The following is a 20,122-nucleotide window of genomic DNA, read 5'->3' as shown; positions in this document are numbered from 1 at the left end:
TCATATGATTATTTTGAGGAGTAATGAGTTAATACACAAAAAGCACTCAGAATACTGCCTGGGATGTAATAAGTACCATATAAGGGTTAGCCATCATTACTATTATTGTTACTATTATTACTATTGATGCATATATAATTTAAAAATGTACTCCCCACCCACTCATGAATGACTCCTCCCGTAATTTCCTCATCAGGGGGAGTTTCTCCAAGCTTCTTTCCCAGATTCTCACTGGGCTTAACTAGGTTCTCAGTGCCTCCCAGATCCCACTCACAACCATCCCTCAGCCCCACACTGAGCACTGGCAGCAGAGCAATTATCAGGGTTCTGGCAATCAGGGGTGGTGAGGGGAGCATGCTAAAAATACACCCAATCCCCACAATCCCATAAACCTTCAATTTACCTGCTTTTATAAAAAGATGCTTCCTTAGGTGTCACCCGCGGAAGGTATAATTACAGCTTGGGAATGTTAATTCCCTTGCTCCTGATACATGGATCACTGCTCTGCAGGGCTCCTGTCCTCCCCAGAGCCTTGGGAGGGGAGATGGGCAGGCGGCCTGGAGGGAGTCAGGTAGGAGGCAATGCCAGGCCTGGAGACCTGCAGGGATGTGCCCTTAAACCAGATCACCTTGGTGGGACCAGTGGAGCTGGAAGAGGCTTGGAGGGAGTGCCCTCTCATACCTGGCTACCCACAGGAACCCCCTGGGGGGCTGGGGCTGGAGGGGGAGGACACCCAAGACAGAGGCCCTGACAGCCTTGTGAGGAAGTGGGAGCCGTGCTCTACCCCGCTTCATCCCACCCCCTCTTCAGTCCTTTCTCAATACAGCAGCCAGAGGGATCCTTGTAAAACCTTAGAATGAGTTCCCCATCTCACTCAGTCATCACAGTGGCCTCAAGGTCCGACCCATCCCCCTTCCCCGCTGTATTTTTCTCCTCAGCACTTAACAGCACCTACTATTTTTCCTTTTTTGTTTTCTTTTAGTGTAGATCGCTCACTAAGATATAAATTCCATGAGGACAAAGATCTTTGTCTGTTTTGTTCACTGTTTTGTTCCCAGGGCCCAGGACAGCACCGGGCACATAGTAGGTGCTCATTGGGAGTTTGTGAATGAAGGTGATTCTTCAGGAAGGATTTCCAAGCAGAGGGAAGAGTAAGGGCAAAGCACAAAGGCATGGGAGGGACCCACGCATTTGGCAAACTTGAGTGTTTCTATATGTTTGTTGCACGGGAACACTCATGGAAAAGAGGAAGAGATGACAGCAAAGCTGGTGTGGCATCTGTCTACAGAGAGAGTAAGTAGGAGAGCGGCAACATAAGTAGATGTGTGTTTCTGGAAGATCCTGGGGGCTGGTAGAGAGTGGATTCCAGCTGAGCACGACTGGAGGCAGGATGACCAGGAAGGGGGCTCCTTTAGATTTGCAGGAGGGAGAGGATGAGGTCCTGTCCCAAAGCAGGGGTGCTGTGGATGGAGGTGAGTTTCTAACAGAGACATAGGGGTTTGGAGTGAAAAGCAAGGTAGCAGGCTTCTTCCTCCTTCTCCAAAGCTGGTCTTTCTGGTCCCCAACCCTAGACAGGCTGTCCCCAGGTCTGCCCCTGGGAGACCCTGGCCTTGCCTCTGGCCTCTGTCTAAATTCTGCTCATCCTTCAAAGCTCAACCCAATGCCTGCCTCTGTCTCCAAGTCCTCTGTGTCACACTGATGTTCTCTGAATGAATGACTGGTTTTCCTCATCGGCCCACTTGTCATTGCCTGTCCCCAGTGACACGGGCACATTTCACGAGGGCGTTTCTTGAGGGTAGGGATTGTAGCACTTCTACTGCAAGCCTAACAGAATTACACAGTGATTTAGAGCCTGGGACTTTTGTCTCTGGCTCTCTTGGGTTTAAATCCTGAGTTTCCCACTTTGTAGCTAATTGACTTATTTATTTATTTATTTTTTGGCGCATTGGGTCTTTGTTGCTGCGTGCGGGTTTTCTCTAGTTGCAGAGACCGGGGACTACTCTTCGTTGCAGTGCCCGGGCTTCTCGTTGCGGTGGCTTCTCTTGCTGTGGAGCACGATCTCTAGGTGTGAGGGCTTCAGTAGCTGCAGTGAGTGGGCTCAGTAGTTGTGGCGCACGGGCTTAGTTGCTCCGCGGCATGTGGGATCTTCCCGGACCAGGGCTCGAACCCGTGTCCCTTGCATTGGCAGGCGGATTCTTAACCACTGCGCCACCAGGGAAGTCCCGCTCATTGACTTTAGGTAAGTTGCTTCCCCATTTGTAAAATGGGAATAAAAATATTATCCCCTCACAGGATTGTCCTGAGGATGAACTGAGTTAAAGCATGAAAGAGGGATGAGCGTGACGTAAAGTGCCTTTACACGCTTCCGCAGCACCAACACGTCTCCTGTGTTGCACGTCACACACCTGCAAACATTTAGCCAAGTGCCTCGTGAAGATGGCTGATGCTCTGTCTTCCCCACTGGTCTGTAAGCACCTTGAGGCCAAGAACCAGTAGAGCCCAGCACAATCCCTTGACATAGTCATAGCTGTTAGATACGTATGTGCTGAATGAGTGGATGGTTCTAGTGTTAAACACTTAACACATTGAATTCAACTGAAACTAAGATGCCAAAGAAGAGAGAAACCTACTCAAGCCAGATGAAGCCTGGCTCTTCCCAGGAATTCTGGTCTCCTGTGGGAGCTTCCCTGGAAGGGTCTGTTTCATCACACCCTTTCCTAGAAGGGATAAGTAGATGTCCAAGCCTTGACCCCTTGGCTGGGGCCTTGGCCTAGGGCAGGGTGGACACAGCCTGTGGAGGAGTGACCTGACTGAGTCTGGAGGGAGGTCCTGGGGTGCCTGGCCCCCCACCCCGCCTCAGAATGGAGGATTCTGGGATCAGAGGCAGGGGTGGGGCTCAGCCTGCCAGACCCTCTGGGGAGCTGGCAGGCCCGAGCCTCTGCGGAGCACTAGTCCCAAGGCTGTATATACACAGGGCCAGGAATGTTTATTTTTCCTTATTGACTTTCTCCAAATAAACCCCTGGCCAGCAGAAAGGGGCTCCCAGCCGCAGCTGTTTACCCAGTGTTTGTGATAAAGAGGCTTCGCCATAGCAACAGGTAGCAACGTGCAGCTCTCAGAACATGGCAGGGCCTTGCAACGGGCTGTGTTTACTCAAAGGGGAAGAGAAAGAGGCAGAGGGAGGGACGATGGAAGGAAGGAAGGAAAGAAGGAAGGAAGGAAGGAAGGAAGGAAGGGAAGAAAGAAGACCAGGAGACTGGAGGCTGGGAAGTGAACTGAGGGGACACCAGGGAGGAAGCCCCGGAAGGAGTGTGGTAGGTTTCTGTCCTCAGCGAGGCTTCCGCTGAGAGTTCCTGGTGGGCCCAGAGGAGGGAAAGCCATCGAGTGACATGCAGGGAAGCGTGTGCCCCGCCGGGTGTGGGGTAGCTGTGAGCACAGCGCCTGTGCACAGGAGACGCCCAACGTGGGCTTGTGTGTCCTGGTGAAAATGTGAGTCTCGGTAATTATGTATTTAAGTTACCCTGTGTGTGTGGGTGTGTGTGTACACACGTGTCCTTTCGCACTGGGACGGGAGGTGGATTTGTCTCCTAGGGCTGCCGTATTACCACAGACTCGGTGGCTTACAACAACAGGAAGTTATTCTCTCATGGTTCAGAAGACCAGATGTCTGAGATCAAGGCTGAGGCAAGCCTGGTTCTGTCTGGAGACTGAGGGAGCATCTGCTCCATGCTGCTCTCCCAGCTTCTAGGAACTGCCAGCCATCCTTTGTGCTCCTCGGCTATGGAGGCATCGCTCCAACCTCTCCTCCCCCTGTCACGTGGGGTTCTCCCCGTGTGTCTCTGCGTCTGAGGTTGTTTCCATCTTATAAGGATGCCAGTCATTGGACTAAGGGTCCACCCTAATCCAATGTGACCTCATCTGATCTTGACTAATCTGCAAAGACCTTATTTTCAAATAAAATTATATTCACAGGTACGAGAGGTTTGGACTTGAACATGCCTTTCGGGGGACACAATTGTACCTACGACAGGGTGGCTGCACGAGGGCAGGGGCGGCTGTCAGTAAAGCTTGGGTGATAAACCCACACGTAAGACTCTTAGAAAGCGGGCAGCTCCCTCACGCCCTCACCATCCTTCCTCTGTACAAGGGAGGTGTGGGTCCGGGGAAGGGCGAGGGCGCGCCGTCTCATCTGGGTGAAATCCTCAGGCGGTGGGGAGAGAAGGGGAGGTGAGGCATCAGCAGTGGTGCCCGGGGCCTTGTCCCCATTTCAGTTGTGCAACTCTGGACACGTTACTTCTTCCCCCAGTGCCTCTGTTTCCTCATCTGTCCAACAATACCCACCCCACAGAACTGTGAGAATCAGAAGGCTGTTGGCACGATGCCTGGCACACAGCAGGCACTACTCAAAGTCGGAGCCATCTTTGTTATTTTCACGGGCCTTGGCTTTGCCATTGGGGCCCATGGAAACCCGCTTGGGAATGCCCCCCAGGACTGTGTCCCCTCCTGCAGACGGCAGCCTCTGCTCCAAAAGTTGGCACAGTGACCCCAGCACCCAGGGGGTCACGATTGGATGTGGGCACCCCTGGTGGAGTCTGTGCCAGAGACCTGGCGGGGGCGGGGGCATCAGCAGGGATCTTCCAGAGAGACATGGGGCACATCACCTAAGCACACAGACGCACACCTGCGCCCCTCCGCTCCTCGAGCGTCAGCACCAAGGGGACCCAGGCCAGCACCTGGGTGTGTGCAGGGAGTCGGTGACCGGGTTGAAAGCGCCCCCTGCCACACACACACATGCTCCCCCCACAGAGACATGTGTGCACCTCTCAGACACATCCATATACACGTCTCACACACACACTTTACGGACATACACACCTCACAGACACACACACACACCCCTTGTGGACTTCCTCCCACAGGCAGGCACAGCCCCAGACTTCAGCCCCAGGGAGCCCATCCCCAGTCCCATAGGTCTGGAGAGTCCACACAGCACGTGGAAACCCACATCTATTGGTTCACACACATCTTTCTTGAACACCTACTAAGCTCCAGGCACTGTTCTAGTCACTGGAGAGCCGGCAGGAGACACTCCAAGGAGATTTCACTCTAGTCAGTAAGAAAAATGAATAAGGAACTTATTTCGTGGATGAGAAGGAATTAGTGCTGTGGACAAAAACTAAGGCGGAAAAGAAGCCAGAGGAGGACAATCTTAAATGCGTCCTCTGCTCCCTCCTGGGGCTCCCTCTTCCCCCCCAGTGCCAGGGCGTGAGCCAGAGCCCCTCAGGCCTGCCCCTCTGCCCTGGGGATGGTGATCAGTGAGACAGTGCCCAGGGGCTCCGGCCCGCAGCCAGCATTCCACCCCTCCGCCACCCGGGGTGGGCTGCGCTCGCTGAGCTCCCCTGCTCTCTTAGCTGCAGCGTGTCATCTTCCTCATTACTATTCTAATCCTCATTACAGGGACCTGTCCTCGAGAGCTCAAACACAACAACCACGCAGGCTGTTATACAGCTCCGTGGGGAGACAGGGCATTTTTCTGGAGCTGTTGGGGAGAACAGTCAGAGTGGCACGGGGAGGAAGAGTTGATGCCATCTGGAGTTTTTTGCGGGGGGCGGGGGGGGGCGTGCAGTCCCTTCCGGATGTCAACTCTTTCTCTCCTCTGTCCTCCCAGCTCCTATTATCATCCTTACCAACGAGCGCACAGCTAATTGTTTCCGGCGGGCTTGTGCCTGCCACCAGCTAAGCCAGGAGGACCTCAGAGCCCGGCCTGCCCTCTGCCTTCTTTATCTTTGCGGCTGCGCACCTGCAGCAGTGCTGGGCACACAGTCGGTGCTCCATAAATGCATGGCAGGAGAGGAACAAAAATAAATGCAGGATTTGGTGGAGGAGAAGCATGACCTGTTGCCTTAGGCCTCTGGCTGGGACAACAGGACATGGGAAGGACAAGAGACAAGAAGCTTCCCCTTTCCTGCCTCCAAGGACCTGTGCTCTTCTAGAATCATAGTCCTTGAACTTCCGCTGTCACAGTGATTCCTGCTGAATGTGACCTCCTCCTTCCAGGGTTCTCATTTGCAAGGCAGATGTCCTCCCTGGGAAAATAAATGTATTTCGTGACCAGAGCGTGATATTGAATGACCTTGGGCAAGTCCCTTGAATTTTTCTGGGCCTCAGTGTTCTGGTCTGTAAAATGGGGCTATTTCTCACGCCTACTTCAGGGTTGTTGTGATGATTAAATGAGTGACTCTTTAGAAAGCACTCAGCATGGTGCCGGCACACGGTGACTGCAGGCTGTCCTAGTGTGTGAATCAGGGGTGTTGCTCCGACAGGACACGTCACTGGGGTGGGGGGGCGGGAAGGAGGATTTTGCTAGATGGATCATTTCCCCCAGGGCTGGCCGGCCTTGACGGTGCCCAAGAGACTGGGCATCACAGCGGGGGCCCAAGGGACTTAGAACCTCAGGCAACTGGGTGGACTCAGGCCCCTGGCAACAGAGCACTGGGAAGACAAGGGACAGGGCCAGCGTTGGGGTCCTGGGCTGGGGAGAGGGGTGCCTGGGACGGAGAAGCGGGAGGTGAGGGACAGGGGACTAGCAGGTTGACTCCCAGCCCCGAGCGATGAGCACAGGGGAGACAGCTAGAGAACAGAGCCCTCAGAAAGTTTCCAGCACAATCCTGCTAAAATTAGCCTTGTCTTGCATACGCAACTCTATATTTAAACCAGCGGGCTGTCAGAGCCGCGGCGCAGCCGGCACACGGCAGTGGGTTTGGGGCCCAGCGTGGATGAAGGGGTGCAGACGGCAGCCTTGGGCATGGACGAGGCATCCAGGGTGTGGGGCGAGGCCACCACCCACCCGCACCTGTTTGTGCAGAGTTGCACGGGGGTGCGTGAATGTGCGGTACACACATGTTCTTCCCAAGCAGCGTGCCAGGCCTTCTGCCTCTTGTCCTGGCCTCAGGGGACAGACTGCAGCAGGACAGACAGACAGAAACAGTCAACGATGCAGGCGCATGCAGGAGAGATGGGGTGGAGGAGGCAGACAGGTGGAAAGAACGCTGTGGGAGAAGAAAAGGAGGAGAAAAGAGACAGTGAACGAGGGATGGGGGTGGTGGCAGAATGACTGAGGGAGGGGGGGTCCAGAGCTCCAGGCGCAGCTTGACATCCGGGCAGCACATCTTGAGTCCAGGGGATGGAGGGGGCGGGGTCACAACGGGATCTCAGCCTCCTCTGACCACCAAGCCCCTCCACTCTGAGGATGAGGGGACCCCAGCTGTCCCCTCCTTTCCCGCAGCCGAGCACGCTGGCTGATAAGAAGCCAGTTTTACCTGAGGCCTGGAACATTAACTTTGACACCCAGGAATATTTCTGCATCTCTTCAGAGACCTTCTCGCTCAACCCCCGCCCTCAGCAGCCAGCCTCTTTAGACGATTAAAACCGACTCTCCAGTTAACCCTACCGATCCGGCGTGCTACAGGCCCCACAGAGGGGGTTTCACATGTGGTCAAGTGTCTCCTTTATCCTGTGAGGCTGACCACTCACTCTTGCCCTACTGTTGTATGTAGGTGTGTGTGCGTGTGCGTGTGCGTGCTCACGCCTGGGGCAGGTGTGCTGACCCAGGAGGCTCTCCCACCAGGTCCTTCCTGCAGTCCCTGTCTCCTCCGATTGCAGACCTCCAAGGAGACCCTGAGAGCAATCAGTCCCATCTTAGGCTACAGATGGGACAACTGAGTCTCTGGGAAGGGGTGTGACTAGCCCAGGGTCGCATAGGGAGCTCACGACTGATCTGGGCCTGAACCCCGGTTCCCTACCTTTCCATGTATTCTTTGCCTTCCGCTGAGCTAAGTCCCCGTCATCCTTAGTGCATGCCTGGCTCAGACGTCGCCTACGCTCTGAGATCCAGCTCTGGCATTCCAGGTAGTGTGGCCAATGGGCCATTTTTCCTGTGACTGTCCTGGTTTTAGCAGGGAATGTTTCCACAACCAAGCCAGGATGGCTGGTCACCCTATTTCCAGTTCAGAAAGATTCCTCCTCTTTCTGTGCTCCCAGAATATCCAAGGATAATAGCTAACACTTATTGACCCACTGTCCCATTGTCTTAAGCACCGCACATGGGGATTCACCCATTTTACCCTCATAATAACCCTCTGAAGTAGATATGATTATCCCCATTTTACAGATGGAAAAAGAAAGGCACAGAGAGGTGAAAAGGCATACCCAGCCTAGAAGGGCAGAGCTAGGATTTGAACACGCATACTCTGGCCCCAGAGCCAGGGCTCTTAGCCACTAGGCTACCCAATCCTCTCTTGGAGGGCTCCTCTTGTGGTTGGTATAAAAGGCTGTCTCCCCAACTCTCAGCAGAACAAAAGCCAAGTCTCCTTAACCCCGCATAGTGCTGGGCACATGACATGCACTGAGCAAAATTTCGCTGACTGAATCCACGCCCGGCCTGCCCTCCCTCAGCTGGCACTAACTCCTTCCCTTTCTCCCCTACCCCGGGCTTCCGGCCTTCCGAGCCATCTTCCCTGCTCCTGTTTTGTGTCTTTCTGGCTCTCGAGCCCTCTCTTCCAGAGTCTTGAGAGAAACTACTTTCTCATGAGCCAGCAAAGGCCAGAAGAAATCCGCACACATGTTCTGAGCAGTTCCAGACTCAGTCTTTGGCCTGAGGCCACCGCAGACCCACCTCTGCGTGGCTCCAAGATGGGAGCACGCAGACTCCGGAAGCTGGACCCTGTTGGTGGCCTCTGGCTTCTGGGGCCTCTGCTCCAGCCACCCCGCTCCTGAGCAGCTGTAATCCCCAATGAGGGGTACGGGTGGTACAGCTCTTGCGGTTTACTCTGTTTCCAGAAACCCTTAGTGAAATTACAGCTTTAATTAAATACAGCTGGCTGTATGTTATACTCCATATAATTATTGTGTTATTATTATTATCACTTAGACAAAAGTTCAAACAAAGTTTATTGTAAATGCTGTTTGACAAAAACAACTAAAGGAGCTGAGGGCTATTGGCCCGCCTGAGTGACAGAGGGGAGTGGCCGCTGCTGCTTGGTAGGCAAAGGAGAGAAGGAGCCCTTTGGGGGATGCAGGTGTGCATGAAGGCAACTGGGGAGGGAGGGCCCTGGGCCAGGATCAGGCTGAGGAGCTGTGTGACCTTGGGCAAGTCCCTGTCCCATCTCTAGGCCTCGGTTCCCTTCCCTGGGACAGAAAAGTTTCATTTATCCTACAAGTGTTGCTTGAGACCTACTATGCGTCAGGCCCTGTTCCAGGTCCCAGAGCTCCGTGGTCAACCGAGAAACAAAATTCCTACCCTCATGGAGCTTACATTCTAGTGGAAGGGAGAGACAGTACATGAATGCATAAATAAATGTGTACTATTACAGCAGGTAGCAACAAGTAACCTGAGGAAAAATAAAGCAGGGAAGGGGAGAGAAAGGGATATTGGAAGGACTGGGGGGGGTGGTCACTATTTCAGGAAAGAACCCCACCCCACAAAGGGCTTGACCTTTGATCAGGGACCTGCATAAAGTGAAGGAGTGAGCTGTGAGAAAATGAGGGGGAAAAGCGCTCCCAGCAGAGGGGCCAGCACTAGCAAAGGCCCTAAGGCAGGAGTCTATTTGGTGTGTTCAAGGAATGACTAGGAGGCCTGAGTCCTTTGGAGCAGAGGAAGGGAAGAAAAAAGTGATGGGAGATGAGGTCCCAGGGAGAGTGGGGGACATGTGGGGTTGGTAGGCCTTAGGGGGCACTTTGGATTTTACTCAAACATGACACAAAACCATTGTGAGGTTAAGGGAAGGCAAGTGACAAATTAATTTGATTGGGATTTGATTCAAATTAAGATCACCAGGGCTCCTTCCAACTCTGACTCAACCTGACTACAAGGACCGTTCTTGTGGAACAAACCACCTCAAAACTCAGTTGCTTAAAATGAAGATTTATTTTTTTATCTGTCATAGTTCCATGGGCTGACTGGGCTCAGTGGGATGGTTCTTGCTTGGGGTTAACTGTGGGGTTTAATCAGGTGGCAGCTGGGACTGGGGTCATCTGAAGACTGGACGGGGGGATGTCCAAGCTGTCTGGCATCTCAGCTGCGTGCTTGGCCAGACACATCTTTTCTTTCTCCTTGTGGCCACTCCATGTGGCTAGCTTGGGCTTCCTCACAGCATGGTGGGCTAAGGGGAGTTGGACTTCTTACATGGTGCCCGACAGTGAACCTGTCAAGACGCCCAGGCAAAAAAGCTTTTTCTGGCCTAGCCTTGGAAGTCACTTTTGCCATATACTTTTGGTTACCCTGGGCTGTCCCAGATTTAATATGACAGGGGTCTATGCAAGAGTATGAATGCAGAGGGACTTCCCTGGTGGCGCAGTGATTAAGAATCCACCTGCCAATGCAGTGGACACGGGTTTGAGCCCTGGTCCGGGAAGATCCCACATGCTGCGGAGCAACTAAGCCCGTGCGCCGCAACTACTGAGCCTGTGCTCTACAGCCCGTGAGCCACAACTACTGAAGCCCGCACACGTAGAGCCTGTGCTCTGCAACAAGAGAAGCCACTGCAATGAGAAGCCTGCGCACTGCAACAAAGAGTAGCCCCCGCTCACTGCAACTAGAGAAAGCCCGCGCACAGCAACGAAGACCCAATGCAGCCAATAAATAAATAAATTTATAAAAAAAAAAGAAGAGTATGAATGCAGAGAAGCATCGTTAATTGAGATGCCATCTTTAGAGACAAGCTGCCATAGTTTCCCACTAGAAAAGCCACAGAAATAATAATAGCTACTATTCATTGAGTGCTTTCTATGAAACAGGCACTGTTCTGGTTTCCATATTTTATCTCATTTCATCTTTCTATCAACCCTAAGAGGTGGGTTCTATTGTTAACCCCACTTTACAGATGAGGAAACTGTGCCATAGGTTAAGCATCTTGCCCAAGGTCACATAGCTAGTGAGTAGGGAGCTTGGATTGAACCCAGGCTGTCAGGCTTCAACAGACTCAAGCTTCCTTGGTAGTCTGGAGAGAGACATTTCAAAATAGCTGGAGACAGAGGGACCGTCTCTGGTTTCCTGACTTCCCGTGTCCAGGGCATGGCAAGCATCTGATTGAACTGGTTCGCTGAAATGCACAGCACAAGAGGAACTTTTCCACGTGTGGAAGGAGAGGGCTCTCTGAGCCTGCTATCTGAACACCTCTGTGGCCCTTGCAATTGGTACAGAAAACCAAAGAATGTATAAAGCATTCTTGAACTTGAAGAATCTTCAATATCAGGCCTAAATTGTATGGTATTGAAATGGGAACTGAGGTCCAGAAAGAGGAAGTTACTCTGCAACACATCAGTGAGATTCGTAGCCCAGATTTCACCCCATGAACATACTCAGGGTCCTCACTGAGGGCTGGGAAGGGTGGAAACTACACATTATGGGGCAGAGCTGGAGTGGTGGTCCAGCATCTCTCTGCTCCAAACTCGGCTGTGTGGTGTGCATGGCCCTGTGTGTGACTAGTGTCAGAGGGCAGAGCTGGAGGGGGTGGGCATGAGCCTGGGCTCTAGGAAGGGGGCACAGTGCACCAGGAATCAGGGAAACTTAACCTGTGACTTCGAGCACTTCCAGCCCCAGGCACAAGGGGCGCTGTGGCGTCCAGTGATCTTCATTCTAGGGCCTGGGGCTTCTGCAGCTCGGCTGGTAAGAGCAGGGAATGAAAGGGGTTGGGGGTCTGGCATTTCAAAATCCTCATGCTTCTAAGGATGGGGGCAGGTTGTTCCTGGCGGCCAGGCCTCCACTGTGGGCCTGCTGTTATCCTCCTTCCCGGGAGACGCCCAGCCCATCACCTGGCTCGGAGCACAGAGCAGGTTGCTAACTTCTGCTGACACTGGCAGGGGCAACCGCTCCCAGCCTGATACCTCATGGCAGCCACACTTGCACAAATCTTAATTGTTTAGTTTAAAGAATTGTGTTTTGACCGCGAGGGGATTTTGGCTGGAGCTCAAGAAGTGATAATGATATTTTGCTGCCAAGACGTCTCCTTGGCGCTCTGTGTGTTAATGTGCACTTCCAAGACGCTCCAATTAACTGCATCAGCTCTCGGGGAGAGAAAGGAGAGGGAGAGGAGGCAGGCAGGGGAGAAGGGGAGGAGAAGGCTAGTCATCAGGAGAAGGCAGACAGGCCCCCCCTCCATCTTTTTATTAGCAAACAAATGGAGGGTGGGTGACAAAGTTCTTGAAGACAAGCTCCAAGTGAAGCGGTGTCTCACGCTGTGGAGGGGAGATACTGGATAAGACTAGGAGGGCCCTTAAGTCAGATGCCCCAGCCCAAGCAGAGGCTCTCCTGGCCTGGAGTTCCCAGGGGCGGGCTGGCGTCACGGGCCCCCCACCGCTGTCTCCCACCTTCATCGTTTCCTCCGCGCTGGCCCCTGCCTACATGCGGTCCTCTCCCCATTACTCAGAGGGAGAAGACAGAGCTGACACAGACCCCGACTCTGATCTAAGCCTGAACCCAGCCTCTCGCCATTCTCGCCTCCTCGCTCCTGTTCCCCCGCACTCTACACCCCCCCCAACTTCCAGCCTCACTATCTCTGCTGTTCCTTGAACTGAACGTGCCGGGTATACTTTACACGGCAGAGACTGTGCATTTGCTGTTCCCTCTGCTTAGAATGCTCTTCACCAAGATATCTGCTTGGCTTGCTTCCCTACCTCCTGGAGGTTTTGACACAAATGTCACCTTCTCAGTGAGGCCATATTAAAAATTGCAAGATGTGCCCCATCACCCCCGTCCCCTTTCCCAGCTTTGTTTCTGAAGCTTTTGCCACCATCTCACATATGATTTACCCACTTTTTAATTTTATTATCTGCCTCCACCACTGGCACATAACCTCAGAGGGGGCAGAGTTTTGTGTTTTGCTATATATTTCCAGCAAGTAGAACAGTACCTGGCATATGGGAGATGCTCAATTAATGTTTGTTGGTTGATAACGGCATGAATGAACTCTGTGCTTACCATCGTGCCTTGTCCCAGCACGGTTCCCTACTCTGAATCCTAACTCCAACTCTAGGTCCACCCCTCCAGTTAGGCCTGCCACTACATGAACCCTCCCCACTAACTATTTCTTGACTCTCAAATCTCACTCTTACTCTCTGACCCCTGATTCAACTGCAGCCCTAGCCCTGCCCTTCACCTCTGTTCTTACCCTTGCCCCCATCAATCAAATCTTGACCCTTTCCCCATCCAGTCTGCGCCTTCTTAATTAAATGTCCTCAGCTCTTCCCGGAAGCCTCCGGCTCCCCTGTGCTTTGAGAACCCACTCCACCCTGGGCCTTGAAATAGGCCCTCCCGCTGCAAATCCCAACGGGAGGGGGCGAGGCACACCTCTCCAGGTGAACACCCCCGCCCCCGCTCAAAGAGGGGATAGGGCTTCCCCACGATTGCTTCCACAAGGCCAAACTCCCAGGCATGCTCACTTGTTCAAAGAGCCATGGAGGACTCTGGGCAGGCAGCAACGCCTTCAGCCCTGCCTTGGGTCAGGAGTGGCTGTGGGAGGCTCTTCCTGGGTTACTTCACTTTCCCCTAGGGGTGAAAGGAGGAGGAGGGGGAGGGGAGAGGAAGGAGAGGAGGGGGAAGAGAGGGGAGGGGGAGGGGGAGGGGAGGAGGGAAGGGGGAGGGAGAGGGGAGGAGGGAAGGGGGAGGGGAGGGGAGGAGGGGAGGAGAGGAGGGGAGGAGGGGAGGGGAGGGGAGGAGGGGAGAGGGAGGGGAGGGGAGGAGGGGAGGGGAGGAGGGGAGGAGGGGAGGGGAGGGGAGGAGGGGAGGGGAGGAGGGGAGGAGGGGAGGGGAGGGGAGGAGGGGAGGGGAGGAGGGGAGGAGGGGAGGGGAGGGGAGGAGGGGAGGGGAGGGGAGGAGGGGAGGGGAGGAGGGGAGGAGGGGAGGGGAGGGGAGGAGGGGAGGGGTGGAGGGGAGGAGGGGAGGGGAGGAGGGGAGGGGAGGGGAGGAGGGGAGGGGAGGGGAGGGGAGGGGGAGGGGAGGGGGAGGGGAGGGGAGGGGGAGGGGGAGGGGAGGGGGAGGGGGAGGGGAGGGGGAGGGGAGGGGAGGGGGAGGGGAGGGAGGGGAGGGGGGGAGGGGGAGGGGAGGGAGGAGGGGAGGGGGAAGGGAACTCCTTGGTCTTTCCCATCTCTGTTCCCAACTCAAGCACAAAAATGACCTTTCCACATGCTGAGGTGTGAGCTCACAACAGCCTCCCCCATCCCCTCTCTCACACAGACTCACACTCTGCTCACTGCTCAGAAGCATCTAGAATCGCAAACACAGGCCGAACCTGCAGTGTATGTGAAAGCAAAGGCTTACTCTAAAGCAACATCTGCCCCCCCCCACAGCCGTCCCAAAGTGGAAGGATGGGGGCAGCTGGCCGGAGGTGGGGGCCCAGAGGTTGCCCATCCAGAAGGAATGGGTGAGGGCTGAGGCCCCAGTGGGACTGGTCGGCATCCTCCGCCCCTCCCCCCTCCTCCCCTCTCCTCCTCGCCTTCTTCCCCTCCCCCCTCCTCCCGCTGCCTTCCCCCCTCTCCCAGTACCCATCAGGCCCCCGAGAGAGGGTCAGCTCCGCTGGCTCAAGTTACCAGAAGTTGAAGACAGGAAGATTTAGCGAGGGAGCCGGGACCAGCACAGTGTGCTGTTTGTCCGCCTTTGAAACCGGAGGCTGAGCGGCGGGGGTGGGGAGCGGGCGGGAGGCCTCGGACACTCGGGTGAATTATCGCTCCGTTCGGGTTCTGACTTCCAAGGCTCTGGCCGCCCTCCCCCGGCCCCAGCTCCTGTTTCTCCAGGTGCCGGGGTGTTTTCCTACGTGTTAATTTGCCCCAGTTGACGCGCCCATTCTTGGCCCCGGCCCCCCAAGGGGAGACTAGCCCACCCTGGGGTGGGTCAGGGGGGCCTGGGGGGCGGAGAGAGCCGGGAGGTGCGGCCCGAGTCTTGCCCTGGGCTGAGAGGAACAGGAGACAGGATGGGAGGTGCGTGTTTGGGGGTGGGTGGGTGTCAGCTCACAGACGCTCCATTGCCCTCTCCACACCCGGCACCCCCTCCCCACGGCCCCAGGAAGGTCCCGGTGGGCCTGCGCACTCACAGCGACCCCTGCTGGCCCCTCAGCCACCTCCAGGAAGTTCGCCAGGGCTTCCCCTCCCTGGAAAAGAGCCCTGTAGGGAATGCTGTGAGGTGCTTTTGGCTTCCCAGACATCCTGTCTCTGCGTCTTCCCTAAGACATCATGAGGTCAGTCTAGCTCCTGTGTTCATGATTTTTAGAGATGACATTTTAGACACAGGGAAACTGAGGCTCTGAGAGGCTAAGCGACTTGCTGAAGGCCACAGAGCTACTTAGAATCAAGGTCAGGATTTGAACAGAGTTTTTCTGAGCCCAGTGTCCGTGACCTTCCCCTTCATGCGTGTGGGAAGAGGGTGTGTGGAAAAGGAAGGAGAGAGGAGCACAGAAGGGGTTGGCATGGGATGATAAACCCATCCACGGGGCAGGGGAGGGCCTAGCGGCAGGAAGGGCTCTCAGGGATGCCAGGGACCAGCCCGACCTAGCCCTTTGATCCCAGGCACTCCTCTCCCAGGCTGGAATGGGACCAGGGTCTGAAGTTGGGGCAAGAGTCTGCTGACACTCAGGGTGGCCCGTGTCGGGGTGGCCCACAGCTCCTACTGCCCCACCCTACAGGCCTGGGGCCCAGGGAGGGGGGTGAATTCCTATCGGATCTGAGAGTGGGAGGCTGAGGATTAGAAAGGGGCTATTTCTGCTGCTAGAAGCTGGCAGTACAAAGGGTCTCCTGGTGACAGGGCCCCTTCCCCACTTCCCTTCCCAGCCTGGGCTGAACTGCACGGGAGAGGCACTTCTGACAGCTGTCCCCCTGGGCCTCTGCTCTCTCCCCCCCACCAGAGCCCCTCCTCACGGGACAGGCAGAGGGGCCAGGCCTCCGCCAGCCCAGGCTTCTCACCCCTAGTTTGCTGCCCTGTCCTGCTTCCCTCCTTCCTGGCTGCGGGGCCCCGCTCACCCCGCCTTCTCTCCCAAAGCTGAGCAGAACACCTCCATCCCACCTGCCCCTCCTCTTCCCTCCTCAGCTCCAGGGAGACTTTGGCCTATCAGGTGGGCTGTGGGAGGACTACAGGCAGGTAGGTCAAAGAGTGAGTAAGGGTCCCCTCCCTGCCCTGCCCAAGCGAAGGTGGCAAACCTCCAACCTCCTGAGCAGAGCTGTGTGACGGGCAATGCAAGGAGACAGACGCATTCAGAACTGGGGCGCTTAGACGTCCCATCAACCTCTCTGGCCGTCTTTCCCTTTTATCACCCCTCCTTTCACATGCCCCCCTGAAGTCAGAGCTCTGTTCCTACCCAAGACCAAACCTCACATGCCCCCACACCATCACCCTGCCCTTACCCTCCCAGGATTTCTAACTTTTGGGGTCCTGAATTCTTACCTTCTTCTCCTGGTGGAACCCCGGGGCTGAAGGGCAAGACGGGGTGTCGAAGGAGGCATGAGCAGGCTACAGGGAGGGTTTAAACTCTTCTCACAGCCCTGCTCGCTAGCCGGGAACGTTGAAGCAAATCAGACTGTCCTGGATTTAAATGCATCTTTTACTGCTCACTAGTGTGGTCTTGGGCAAATGATTTAGCCTCTTTGGGCCATGTCTTTTCCTTTGGGAAAGATTCTAATCATTTTTTTTTTTTTTTTTTTTGCGGTACACGGGCCTCTCACTGTTGTGGCCTCTCCTGTTGCGGAGCACAGGCTCCGGACGCGCAGGCTCAGCGGCCATGGCACACGGGCCCAGCCGCTCCGCAGCATGTGGGATCTTCCCGGACTGGGGCACGAACCTGCGTCCCCTGCATCGGCAGGCGGACTCCCAACCACTGTGCCACCAGGGAAGCCCTCTAATCATTTTTTAATCCGTCCTCTGGAGCTGGTTGGGAGGACTAGCTGCACCTGGCCTGTAGTAGGTGTTTTAGAAATGAAGCTTTATTCCAGGCTTGTTGGTGAGTGAGTGTGTGTGTGTGTGTGTGTGTGTGTGTGTGTGCGTGGGGGTGAGGGTGTGCCTGGGGAGGGCAGAAGCGGGAGAGAAGGCCGAGGTGGCCAGATGGCAGGCAGCCTAGAGCAGGCTCAAAGAAAGCCCTGGCGCTGAGGCCTCTCAGAAAGTCTGGAAAGGTTCAGGGATGGATCAAGATGGTAACTAAATGGCCTGTTACCATCTGTTCCTGTGGTTGCCTTGGCTGTTTAGGAATAATGGAGGGTAGACGAGGATTCATGTATTGATCCAGTGCAGAACTTTTGAACACCTTTTGTGTGCCAAGGCCAATGCTGGACCAATTGTGCTGAGGAGATCGTCACGTTTCCTGCCCTCATAGTGCTTACATTTTAGTGGAGTGACACAGACAAAAAGAAAATCAGGGCTTCCCTGGTGGCACAGTGGTTAAGAATCCGCCTACCAATGCAGGGGACACAGGTTCGAGCCCTGGGCTGGGAAGATCCATCCCACATGCCACGGAGCAACTAAGCTCGTGCGCCACAACTACTGAGCCTGCACTCTAGAGCCCAAGAGCCACAACTACCGAGCCCGCGTGCCACAACTACTGGAGCCTGCACACCTAGAGCCCGTGCTCTGCACAACAAGAGAAGTCACTGCAATGAGAAGCCTGGGTACCGCAACGAAGAGTGGCCCCTGCTCACTGCAACTAGAGAAAGCCCGCGTGCGGCAACAAAGACCCAACTCAGCCATAAATAAATAAATTAATTAATTTAAAAAAAAAGAAAATCAATGGGTGCATAAGACAATTGCAAACGAATTGCAAGAAAATTTACAAAGGGCTAAGACATGTGGTCACCCAAAAGCATAGCATGGAAGTTGAACCTGCAGGATGAGAAGGAACTGAGGAAAGCACGGCAGGCAGAGGGACAGATCGTGCAGAGGAAATGGGAGCAGGGAAGAGAGCGGGGAATGAGAAGAGATGCAGGGGAGAGGCCGTCGAAAGGCCACACTGTGTATGTAGGATGCTGCCGGCCATGGTGAGGTATTGCAGTTTCCTTGTATGTGCAGTTGGGGGTCGTTGGAAAGAGAAGGGTGACACCATTGGATTAATGCTGCTCTGAGAAGGGGTGCTGCTCTGAGAAGGGGTGGGTGAGGATGAGGGTGGGGGCAGGAGGTCAGTGAGGCTGAGCAGAGGTCAGGCTGGAGGGAAGATGGACTGGCCTCGTGGGTAGCAGTGAAAGTGGTGACAAAGGATGGATTTGACCCTGCAGGACTGGCTGATGGGTTGGAGAGGAGGGGTGAGGGTGAGGAGAAGGGAGAAATCAAGGAGGACGGCTGAGCTTTGGGCTGACTGGGAGATGTGAGCACCATTTTCTGAGTGGGAAAGCTTGGGGGAGGAGGTGTGGGGAGGCACACCAGAGCTCTGTTTTGGTTCCATTACATCTGAGATATCCATGTGGATGGGAGGTGAACAGTTGGGGAAATGGATCGGGAGGGAAAGTTCTCTTAATCTATGTTTTCTCATCCGTAAACTCAGGGTAAGAATAGCACGTAGGCACAGAGGATGGGGGCAGCTCTTCCCTTTCTGAGGCCGAGCACCCTCACAGGGAGGATGCTGCAATGGTGACCACTCTGAGGATGTCTCCACAGGCTGGCTGTGAACAGAGGCCCAAGACACCTACAGAGCAGGAGCAGATACCAGGGGGGTGTGAGAGCGATCAAGAACAGCTTCCAGGGCTTCCCTGGTGGCGCAGTGGTTGGGAGTCCGCCTGCCGATGCAGGGGACACGGGTTTGTGCCCCGGTCCGGGAAGGTCCCACATGCCGCGGAGTGGCTGGGCCCGTGAGCCATGGCCGCTGAGCCTGCGCGTCCGGAGCCTGTGCTCCGCAACGGGAGAGGCCACAGCAGTGAGAGGCCCGCGTACCGCAAAAAAAAAAAAAAAAAAGAAAAAGAACAGCTTCCAGATGGCGTGACCGGGACTGAGTCTTGTTTTATTATTATTATTATTTTTAAAGTGTTTTCAGCCATTCTCTAATGTGGTTTAATTAATTTATTTATTTTTGCTGTGTTGGGTGTTCGTTTCTGTGCGAGGGCTTTCTCTAGTTGTGGCAAGCGGGGGCCTCTCTTCATCACGGTGCGTGGGCCCCTCACTATCGCGGCTTCTCTTGTTGTGGAGCACAGGCTCCAAATGCGCAGGCTCAGTAGTTGTGGCTCACGGGCCCAGCCGCTCCGCGGCATGTGGGATCTTCCCAGACCAGGGCTCGAACCCGTGTCCCCTGCATTAGCAGGCAGATTCTCAACCACTGCGCCACCGGGGAAGCCCTGTTTTATTATTTTTAAACCTTTACTCCAGATGTTTCAAACATACATTAGACAGAATAGTGTAAGAGCCCCTCTGTATCCCATCACTCTGCCTCAACAACAAGAAATTCATGGCCAATTTTGTCCCATCTCTCCCCATATTATGTCTGAGGCAAATCACAGACATACCACTTCAGCCATAAATATTTCTTATGTATCAAAAAAAGATATGGACTCTCCAAAAAATAATTTTAATACCAATATCACGTAAAACATTAAAATTAGGTCTTTAACCCCAGTAGCAATAAGTAGCATCCCCATCTAGGTTATGGAACCCACCCCACTCCATCCTACCTTCTCTGGGGTGGGAGAGGGGCCTAGGAGGGAAGAGGTAACCCCTTCTCAGTGCTTCAAGGTCCCAAAAGAAATGAGCTCAAAGGTGCCAGCCATGCCTCCAAATCTCATTGGGACAACGTATTTGTAGCTAATACACCCCAAGAAGCTGTCATGGCTTCACCAAGCCTGGCCTGGGCAGACTTTCTGGAAGTCCACTGTACCCCAATCTCTCCCAGGTCCTGTGCCACAGACGGCCCCTCAGATGGCCCTCAGCTCATTGAAGGACATCTTTCCTGCCCTGAGGGATGAGGCAGTCACCCACATCTTAATTCTTGTGATGAGCTCTGGGAAGAAGGATGTTAGGACCCTGAGTTAGGCAGGGGCAGGAAGGGGCATCCTTCATCCACCCCTGGGCCCCAAAACCCATGTCCAGGCCTCACAGAGCTGGGAGGAGGAAGGACCCTCACCTGAACACAACGCACTCAAGGGCCCACTTGAGCAGGAAGCAAGGCTGAAG

Source organism: Leucopleurus acutus (genome assembly GCF_964270905.1).
Source record: "Leucopleurus acutus genome assembly, chromosome: 10".
In the NCBI taxonomy this organism is placed as follows: Eukaryota; Metazoa; Chordata; class Mammalia; order Artiodactyla; family Delphinidae; genus Leucopleurus; species Leucopleurus acutus.
Note: the sequence above shows the minus strand (reverse complement) of the source record.